Source organism: Haliotis cracherodii, unplaced genomic scaffold (genome assembly GCF_022045235.1).
Source record: "Haliotis cracherodii isolate W230 unplaced genomic scaffold, xgHalCrac1.p SCAF_18, whole genome shotgun sequence".
NCBI classification, from domain to species: Eukaryota; Metazoa; Mollusca; class Gastropoda; order Lepetellida; family Haliotidae; genus Haliotis; species Haliotis cracherodii.
In genome coordinates, this window is record NW_027266273.1 from 21,774,407 (window position 1) to 21,784,711 (window position 10,305).

Genomic DNA, 10,305 nt, shown 5'->3' on the forward strand with positions numbered 1-10,305 from the left:
TAAATTAACCCTTCAATCCACCCCAACAAGCACACACGCCCGCACGCATGCGCGCAGACACGCACACACAACATGATTTTGTTATTTTGGACCCCCGTTTTTAAAATGCTGGGTCCGTTCTTGCATATCATGCAAATCACTGTGTTGTGTCCTTGGTGTTGTAAAGTTGGTATTTAATTATATAAAAATGTTTTATTACACTGCTTTTATTTTGTTCTGTTTTAAAATTACCTACATCTGTACTGCTTTTGTGAACAGGGTGATATTTTTCACATTCATTCAGTGTGTTGAATTTGAAATTTGACTTGAAAAAGTCTCGGCCTCTAAAAATGAAGAAAAAACAAACATGACTCTACACACACACCCCTCCCTCAATCCACCCCAGCCCACCCCACCCCCTCTAAATAACAAATGGACCGATCCTCATGTCCTTTCTATGTCCCACCTATTGACCAATCAGATTCCAACCCTCACACCCCTTGTATTTGCTAAAAACGAAATGGCGGCGACTAGTCAAGACGATCTAATCAGTTTAATTGATGAAAAAGTGTCACGTTCCCTGTCTCAGACACTCAGAGCATGTGTTTCGTAGAACAACTACTGAGCACATTGATTCAAAACAAGTAACGATTTGAAAAATATCTGTCGACGCCCGGTAAACATGCTTCGCAAATCCTTCAGTCGACCGAAATCTGCACGGCGGTCGCATGTTATTACGAACAAGATGTCGATTTCGTTTCGCGATTTTGATTGGACTATGTATAGAACTCCACAATTCCAGCCTAGTATGGCAAGTGTGGGAACTGGACTTTTACAGCGTCTACCCGGAGAGCGGCAGGTCTGGAGTTCGATCCTCGGCCGAATTATACCAAAAGAAGTTAAAACATGTTTCTTGTTACCCTGTCTGGCACTCGGCATTAAGGGGCTAAAACATGGATTTGTCGGCTCGGAGTCAGATACTGTGTCTGAGTTGGGTATCCATGTTAAACTGCGGCACGATATCTCAGTGGATTAGCATTTTAAAGCCGCATTAGTCCGGACTGGTACAAGCAGCCACACACACTCACTGGCGAGAATGCGCGTCGCAAGTGCAATAATCTTGAATTCGACGTTAAAACCCTATTTTGCCTCACCTCACCAACCTAGACAGCGTTTGACAAGGACACCGCGACAAACAATTTCAGAGATTATAACAGTACTGTGAGGAGTGAGAGCTGTTTTACGCCGCTTTTAGCAACATTCCAGCAATATCACGGCGGGGGACACCAGAAATGGGCTTCACAGACCGCCGTCATATAGCTGGAATATCGCTGAGTACGGCGTTAAGCAACAAACAAACAAACAGAATGTACAGCGACGAGACATCTTCATCAAACCTTTAATCTGCGTACAGACAATCCCCCCTAGAGGAATTGAGATGGCCTACAGACATACAAGTATTATGGTCTACGACTTTCTACACCAAGCCTGTGAGTGTGTCTCAGGTTGAACCCTTAATAATACTATCAACATGTTTGTTTGTTTCTTTCTTGTTTAACGCCGCACTCAGCAATATTCCAGCTATATGACGGCGGTCTGTAAATAATCGAGTCTGGACCAGACAATCCAGTGACTGATATCATGAGTATCGATCCACGCAATATGGGATACGATGACATGCATCAACCAAGTCAGCGAGCCTAACCACCCGATCCCGTTAGTCGTCTCTTATGACAAGCATAGTTGCCTTTTACGGCAAGCATGGGTTGCTGAAGACCTATTCTACCCCGGATCTTCACGTGTCCTGTCAACATATAACATGAATGTTGAAAGGCGCTGTATTCTGCGCTTGCGTTCGATTTCAAAATTGTGGACGGCCCAGGTGAACCCGTGTTGACCAAATTATGACCCACGCTGACCCTGGTTGACCAATGTAGGACCCACGCTGACCCTGGTTGACCAATGTAGGACCCACGCTGACCCTGGTTGACCAATATAGGACCCACGCTGACCCTGTTTGACCAATGTAGGAGCCACGCTGACCCTGGTTGACCAATGTTAGCTCATATTGACCGAGTTACGTCATACTTCGGTTGACCTCCGCTGCCCACACCTCTTGAACCCCTGGGGTGCAGTGCTCTGGTCAGCATCCTCCAAGTGACGTCATCGGTAAAGGAAATTGGTTTCATTTGTTGATTTTAGCATGAATAAAAGCATTTTAATGAACATAATTAACTAGGTATTGTAATTATATGTGTATGCTGACATGCGTCAGGTAAATGTAACTTTCGATTGTTGATTTAAATACTTTAGAATTAATAATGAAATGGGATGATGATTTTGCATCGCTTTTGATGTCATAAGCTTTATTTTGAACTTTCTTGTCTTTTTATATGCATCAAATAGAAAAGTGACAATGACAGCTTTATCAAGCAGTAGAACACTTGTTAACCTCTCATAGTTGTGCGTTATAGCAATACTCATTGCTGTTGTAGTCCTTCTCCTGGCCGCCGTTTTGTACTATATCTAAGGATGCATTGTATGTGTTATATTTCAAGTACTGCACTAATTTATCCTTGGTGAACACTGGTTAACTCCGGTTGGATCTTGACAACCCTGGTTCCCAGAAATTTAATAACCTCGGTTGACTCCGATCACTCAAATTATAAATTTCGAACGCACCTTGTGTAATCATTAACTCATCTTTCTTCATGCATATGGTCCAAAGCCTCGCTCCACCAAGAACACTCGGGTACTCATACCGTTTACATGGCACCCCGTTAGAGCACTTGGATACCCGGTGTACCTTTCACAAAGCAATATTTTCGCCACGAGCAACTGTATATTTTGTGAATCGGGGACGAGAGTCGAAAAAACATTTTCCTGCTTCTTTAATTTTTAAAGACACTCCATTGTAGCTTTATATATCCTGTCGCTAATACAGAGGAATTCAAAGTCATTCCTAACCAAATCTAGCCCATGTTTATTATTGGTTGATAAGCTCTCGCACACAGCCGATGTACTGCCGGCAAAACATCTGAACAATACATATTTATTTTTTCTCATTGCCTTCAGTTGTACTCTGCGTTGAATGCCCTCCAGTTTGCGAGACCCAGCTAAAAAGGTTGTTGTGTCATGCGCATAAAACATCTGTAAACAATGAAAAGCATGGAAGGAATTTCTCCATATTTCATTACCCCCCCCTCCTCCCACCTCCCCCTTCCCTCCCATCCCCTTATTTCAATTACTGCAACATTCTTCCTCCATCACATTTGAGTTCCTTCTTAATATTGTTTATTTCCTGTAAAACTGTTACGGCACCAACCCGCAACTGCCTGAACCAATTTACCTGTCATGTTTATTGTTAGCCCAGTGTGGTTGTTCTAGCGACTAGACTCCGTGGTCCGTGATCGCTTCCGTGTTGCTTCACAGCCATACAACTGCTGCCGGCGGTTTCAGAAGCCCAGCGCACTTCGTGTGTGTTCGTGAAGCACTTTCACACGGTTCCGTGTATCTAATGGGGAACGGTTTTTTAAGTTGCTGTTGACATGTTACAGTTTCAAATTCGTTGTTTCAAACCTGTGCTATTTTGATTCCGGAATGGCACCTTTACGAATGATTATAACTATACCAATTCTGACTACGCTTGTCGAAGGAGGCGACTAACGGGATCGGGTGGTCAGGCTCGCTGACTTGGTTGGTGCATGTCATCGATCCCAATTGGATGTAGATCGATGCTCATGATATTAATAACTGGATTGTCTGGTCCAGACTCGATTATTTACAGACCGCCGTCATATAGCTGGAATATTGCAAAGTGCGGCGTAAAACAACAAACTAACCAACCAGCCAATTCTGATATTGTGAGATAAATAGCAATACGAAAAACGTGAATGTCTTGCGTAGGGTAGTTTTCTTTCATATTTCATCTGTGTACGTTAAGCTTGAACAAACAGAGCCAGATTAAAAACACGTCGTTAGTGTAGAAATAGTCTGTCCAAATTCTCTTGGGAAACAGAAAGTAGTTAAATGTCTTGAGAGAAAAATTATCCCGGCGTTCGAGCCTCTATTTCCTGCTCGATAGGTTTGAACAGGCAGTATTTAAGATAGCGCTGATATAGTTACGTCTTTAATGTTTGTTTGTTTGTTGTCTAACGTCGAACTCAGCAATATTCTGGCCATGTGACGGCGGTATTGACCAGACAGTCCAGTGATTGACATCATGGGAATCGATCAACTCACCATGACAAAACGATGTCAACCATGTCAGCTGGCCTGACCAACCGATCCCGTTACTCGCCTCTTACGACAAGCATGGGTTGCTGAAGACCAGTTCTAACCCGGATCTTCACGGAGAACGTCTAACTAACTTAAACTGGCAGCCAGCGTAATCCGACAAATGTGTCATGTGTCATCATATCTTACTCTAGTCAAGATGTGTACTGTGCACCACCAGGCGTGGTTTCCATAGGGAGGTGCAGTAGCACAGTGGTTAAAACTCTGGGTCCTCATACCCAAGAATCCGGGTTCGAATCCCACATGGGTCATGTGTGAAACCCATTATTTATGTCACTAGCCATTTAATGTCAGCAATACAACTGCTGACAGCAACCCGTCACCAGGCTCACGTCGTCTCCTAGCTCCGTGCTTGATTTTGAACCACGAACCTGATGCAGAATCCTTGTCCACGTGACCAATGAGGTCAGCCGGTGCAGCAAGGTGACCGGTAATGATCACTGGAATGACCTCAGCATGGCTAAGCTGCACCAGGACTCATTATTCAACTCCACTCTGCGTGGTTCATTTTGGTTTCAGTTCAAAAGAGCGTGTTTCTACCTTGAATATTTGATGACGTATTCATGGACTCTTAGTTCAAGTTTTTGTGTACCGCTGTGAGGTCAACAATTACGTTAAAATGATTGTATAATTGAATATACAAACAAAGACTAGTTTTTTCTCTGTTGATGTTTTGTGTTTAAGTAAAGAAGGGTCATGTGGGTGTGATAAGAGGCAGACGACACATGCAGCAGACGGCACGACTTACACTTTGCTGACAACACGGTCGACAACAACACAATATAGCGACCACTGCAGTCAGCATAGTTTCACAAGACACATGCATTTGTCATCGAGTTCGTTTGGTTTGGAGAAAATATCAAGGATCAAGTTGCAATATTGACAAAGGGGAGACAAGCACGAGTATGTTACAGTCGAGGCACGATATTTCAATTATGTTATAAAACTGTAACAAGTGAAAAAAATCCTCCGTTATTTATTCTGTGTCAAACATTGCCAACAGAACGACGATGAACCCCACATGACGTGTGTATTGTGAGAAATTGAGAAAGTAGTATACACGTGTCTGTTTTATATGCAAATGAGTAATCTGATATGCTAACTGAGAACAACTAATTATATTTTTTGGCTTTTTCAGTTGGACATTACAGAACTATTATACAGGTCATTTCAATATAAAGACCACAGACCGAAGTACAGTATAGATACATGCATTGTATACATAGCGGTGGTACAATAACAAGAGGTAGAACGTGCAGTTATTAAGGTACAGTTATGATTATGATAATGAAGAACGTAACGACAAAGTGTCAAGGTTAGAAGTTTGTTGAAAACTTCTGAGAGAATATTTATTTTTTAAATTAGTGTTAAAATATCACAAATTGGGCATACCAACATAAAATGTAACTCATTTTCAATAATTTCTTTACAAAAAGGACAAAATCTAAGGTTTGTAGCAACACCTTCTCGCCTACCTATATTTTTCATAATTTGTAATTCTCCAATTCTAAATAACGTTAAATATTTTCTATGGTCTCTTTGATGTACAAGAAGCAAATATAAATATACAGGTAAAGTATACAGGTAACGTATACAGGTAAAGTATTCAGGTAAAGTATTCAGGTAAAGTATACAGGTAAAGTATTCAGGTAAAGTATACAGGTAAAGTATTCAGGTAAAGTATTCAGGTAAAGTATACAGGTAAAGTATTCAGGTAAAGTATTCAGGTAAAGTATACAGGTAACGTATACAGTAAAGTATTCAGGTAAAGTATACAGGTAAAGTATTCAGGTAAAGTATACAGGTAACGTATACAGGTAAAGTATTCAGGTAAAGTATTCAGGTAAAGTATACAGGTAAAGTATTCAGGTAAAGTATTCAGGTAAAGTATACAGGTAAAGTATACAGGTAAAGTATTCAGGTAAAGTATACAGGTAAAGTATACAGGTAAAGTATACAGGTAACGTATACAGGTAAAGTATACAGGTAAAGTATACAGGTAAAGTATACAGGTAAAGGCTGTTTCGTTTGTCCATGTCCCACGCGATGTATATGAAGTATACACTACACTACAGCGGTGGAATGAACTATGGGAATGTACACAATTCACTGAACAGAATATCAATATTATATACTTATTCTATCCCTAGGAAAGATATGGTCCTCCCTGCTATTCTTATTGTCCCCGATTTCCATAATTTACATGCTTGTTCATTTCTTATCCTTTTCTTCTTTACGGGTTTGAAGACGTGGGGTAGCCTAGTGGTGAAAGCGTTCATTCGTCATGCCGACGGCCCGAGTTCGATTCAACATGGGAACAATATATGAAGCCAATTTCTGGTGTCCCCCCGCCGTGATATTGCTGGAAGAATGCTTACTTGAATCGGCGTAAAAAGTCATATTCACTCATTCTCTCTGTTTAAGTTTTGGCTCTGGTTAGGTATAGACATCTGTCCCAACACACACCATCATGGACTCTTGGATCTGAGATTGAATAGTTTTTGTTTTTTTACCATTACAGCTACATTCCCTCAATTTCTTTATATTTTAAGACCACAGTACTTAGGCGGTCAGATGGACCGCACGCCCACCTCCTAAATGCGAATTTACTTGACAATTATCACATTGCAGGAGAGGCAGAGGTTATTGACGTTACTGAGTCAACATTCAACATAGATATGGTTGAACTTCCACCTTTTTGGTACCTTTTATATATCTAAATATCACGAATCAAGTCCTAATGATATACAAATGTCATCCCATCACATTCAGTGTTTCATTACAAACACGTAAGGTTTGATCAGAAGACCACCAGGCGTCCAGCGCCGTCTTTCAAATACCGTTGTCGTAATTACACCTGTGTTCAAACACTTGGACAGTCAAAGGTCTTAAAGAACTGTTTGATTAACTGGAGATGAAAGATAAACGTCATCAGATGCAATCACGTGCTCACATTTGCGCCAGTTTGCTCTGTCCAGTAGGCACTGGCCAATACACTCTGAAAACGATCGGCCATTAACGCAAGGGGCGAGGTTTGCCGACTGTGGCCGATATACACTGTCACTGCCTTAAGAACCAAAACCACACTCCCGCACCAAATCACGCGTCAACTATTAGGGCTATGCGTGCCTTGTAACCATACATATATTTCATAAATATACGACCGCCTCCGTGGTCTAGTCCGTTGAGCGTCCGCCCGGAGAGCGGAAGGTCCGGGGTTCGATCCCCAGCCGCGTCATACCAAAAGACGTTAAAAGATGGTACTTGTTGTTAACCTGTCTCGGCATTGAGGGGCTAAAACAAGGTATGGTAGGCTAGGAGTCAGTATACTGTGTCTGAGTGGGATATTCATGTTAAACTGCGGCATGGTATCTCAGTGAGCTACATGTAGCACTATAAATCGGCATCAGTCCGGACTAGTACAAGCAGCCACACAAACACACACACGTACATGCACGTTGCTATATAAGTGCAATAATCCTGGACGCGACGTTAAACCCAATTTCACCTCACCTAATTAATATACAGTGGTTGTTAATGATGTCTAGACAAAGGCCTTGCAGTTCATACTATAAATCGTGATAGGCACAATAGGTAAATCCAATAAAGGCAAATAAAGTTCGACTTTCATTCATTTTAACAGAGTGCGCTCAAAACGAATCCACGTGAACTAAATATACTATGGACCTAAACAATAGTTCGAGTCATCCGACGTTTAAAAAATACCGGATTGACAAAATGAATCACAGTACGAATTGGATTCCTGGCGGGACCATGAAATTACATCTCAACCATTTCGAGGTTTCCCTGTATACAAACATCAATGATATGAATATAAAACATATATATATATATATATAATTATTAAATACAACATCAATGATATTCCATATTTTTTCAAACGGACTTCAGTATTCTAAAGGCGAAACAGTGTTGTGTCCAGCTGTCCATCCCCCTTGACCACTGCGGTTTACAATGTCACTACGCAACGTCTATAGAAACAGCGGGGCACAGGTATCACTGGATGTCGGGGTGTGATTTTCAGTCATTGGCCGTGGACTAGGGAGGGACGGTGTTTGACTAGGTCAAGCTGTAAACACTGGACATAGATACTGTTCCACTAGGTCCCTCCTCACTCCACAACACCAGGGCTTAATGCAATAGAACTTTTTCTTAGGAAATATCTGTGTCCACAAACACAAAATCTGTATTTTGCATTGTAAAAAGATATGCATTCCTTCTCCATCACACTACATCACCATTGCTATGGTCGTGTGGGCAAGGAAGTGCTGTGGTCATGCTTCTCTCGGCTTTTGGGGAGGAGGGGTAGTCTAGTGGTTGAAGCATTCGCTCGTCGCGCCGAAGGCCCGAGTTCGATTCCGTACGTGGATACAATGCACAACACCATGCATATAAAAACATTCAGGACCCTCCGCCATGCATATAAAAACATTCAGGACCCTCCGCCATGCATATATAACCATTCATGACCCTCTGCCATGAATATCTAACCATTCATGACTGTCCGCCATGCATATATAACCATCCATGACTCTCCGCCATGCTCATATAACCATTCACGCCCCTTCGCCATACATATATGACCATTCATGACCCTCCGCCATGCATATATAACCATCCACGACTCTCCGCCATGCATATATAACCATCCACGACTCTCCACTGTAATATGAACATTAACAGCGCTGTTTAGGCGTTGATCCTGTTGATGTATTCTAAGTAACAGCAGATTGCACACCATTAAATCATGAAAAATATAATCAGTTTATATCACACTTAGAAAAAAGACTAATGAATTCTATTAGCTTAAGTTAATAATTGCGGCACTACCTGCCTGGCTGATTGCAGGATGTTGCTGAAGTTAATATCACTTAATAAATCAGTTTCATTCACTACTTAAACCACACTGTAGTTGGTTGGTTGGTTTGTTGTTTAACGCCGTACTCAGCAATATTCCAGCTATATGACGGCGGTCTGTAAATAATCGAGTCTGAACCAGACAATCCAGTGATTGACATCATGAGCATCCATCCACGCAATTGGGATCGATGACATGCATCAACCAAGTCAGCGAGCCTGACCGCCCAATCCCGAAACCACACTGTAAAAAAGAGTTAAGAATGTTAACACATACAAGACATGTTTAGGAACGTGTTTCAATTCTAAGCGGTTTGCACATTTGGTGTGTTGTATAGGGTCTAAACACATGAAATGAGCTATCGCCTCATAGCCTGAACACGACCTAAACACAACATCCCCATAATCTAAACATGTTCAGAATTTGAACACATATAAACATGTTCAGAACTGAAACATGTTAAATAAAGTGCACCATCAGACTATGTCAAATATGGGTGAGATATATAATTTATCATCCAAAACTGGCTCCCACAGGAGATATCGCTTGGGTGATATCGAGCGATATCTACAGTGTACATATCGCTGCAATGAAACTGCATCACAATGCTTTGCAGACCACTGTGATGTCATTAGTTGCCATGACGTCACAATCAAATGACATCACTAATGGCTCCGCTACTAAACTTAGCAGTACGTTTTACACTTAAGACACTGCTTATTACTGTCTACAAACTGAAAAAGTTGGAAGAATGATGTTGGATGAAAAATAAAATGTCACTCTCGTGTCTTTTGACATCAAATATTTCAAGCCAACTATATAGACAATAGTCTCCGTAGCATAGGTGGTAGTGTGAAGGATAACAAATCAGGCTGCAGGGTTCGAATCCCACCGAGTTTTAAAATTCTTTGTTGCTGTATGCCAAATTGTATTTCTCTCACCCAGGAAGCTGACAATGAAAGTATATGTGATCACTACTTAACTTTGTTTAGTTAGTGACGAGGTACGATGGGGTAGGCTAGTGGTTAAAACGTTTGCTTGTCACACCGAGGCCCCGGGGTCGATTCCCCAAAAGGTTACAATGTGTGAAGACCATTTCTGGTGTACCCCGCCTTGATATTGCTGGAATATTGATCAAAGCGGCGTAAAAC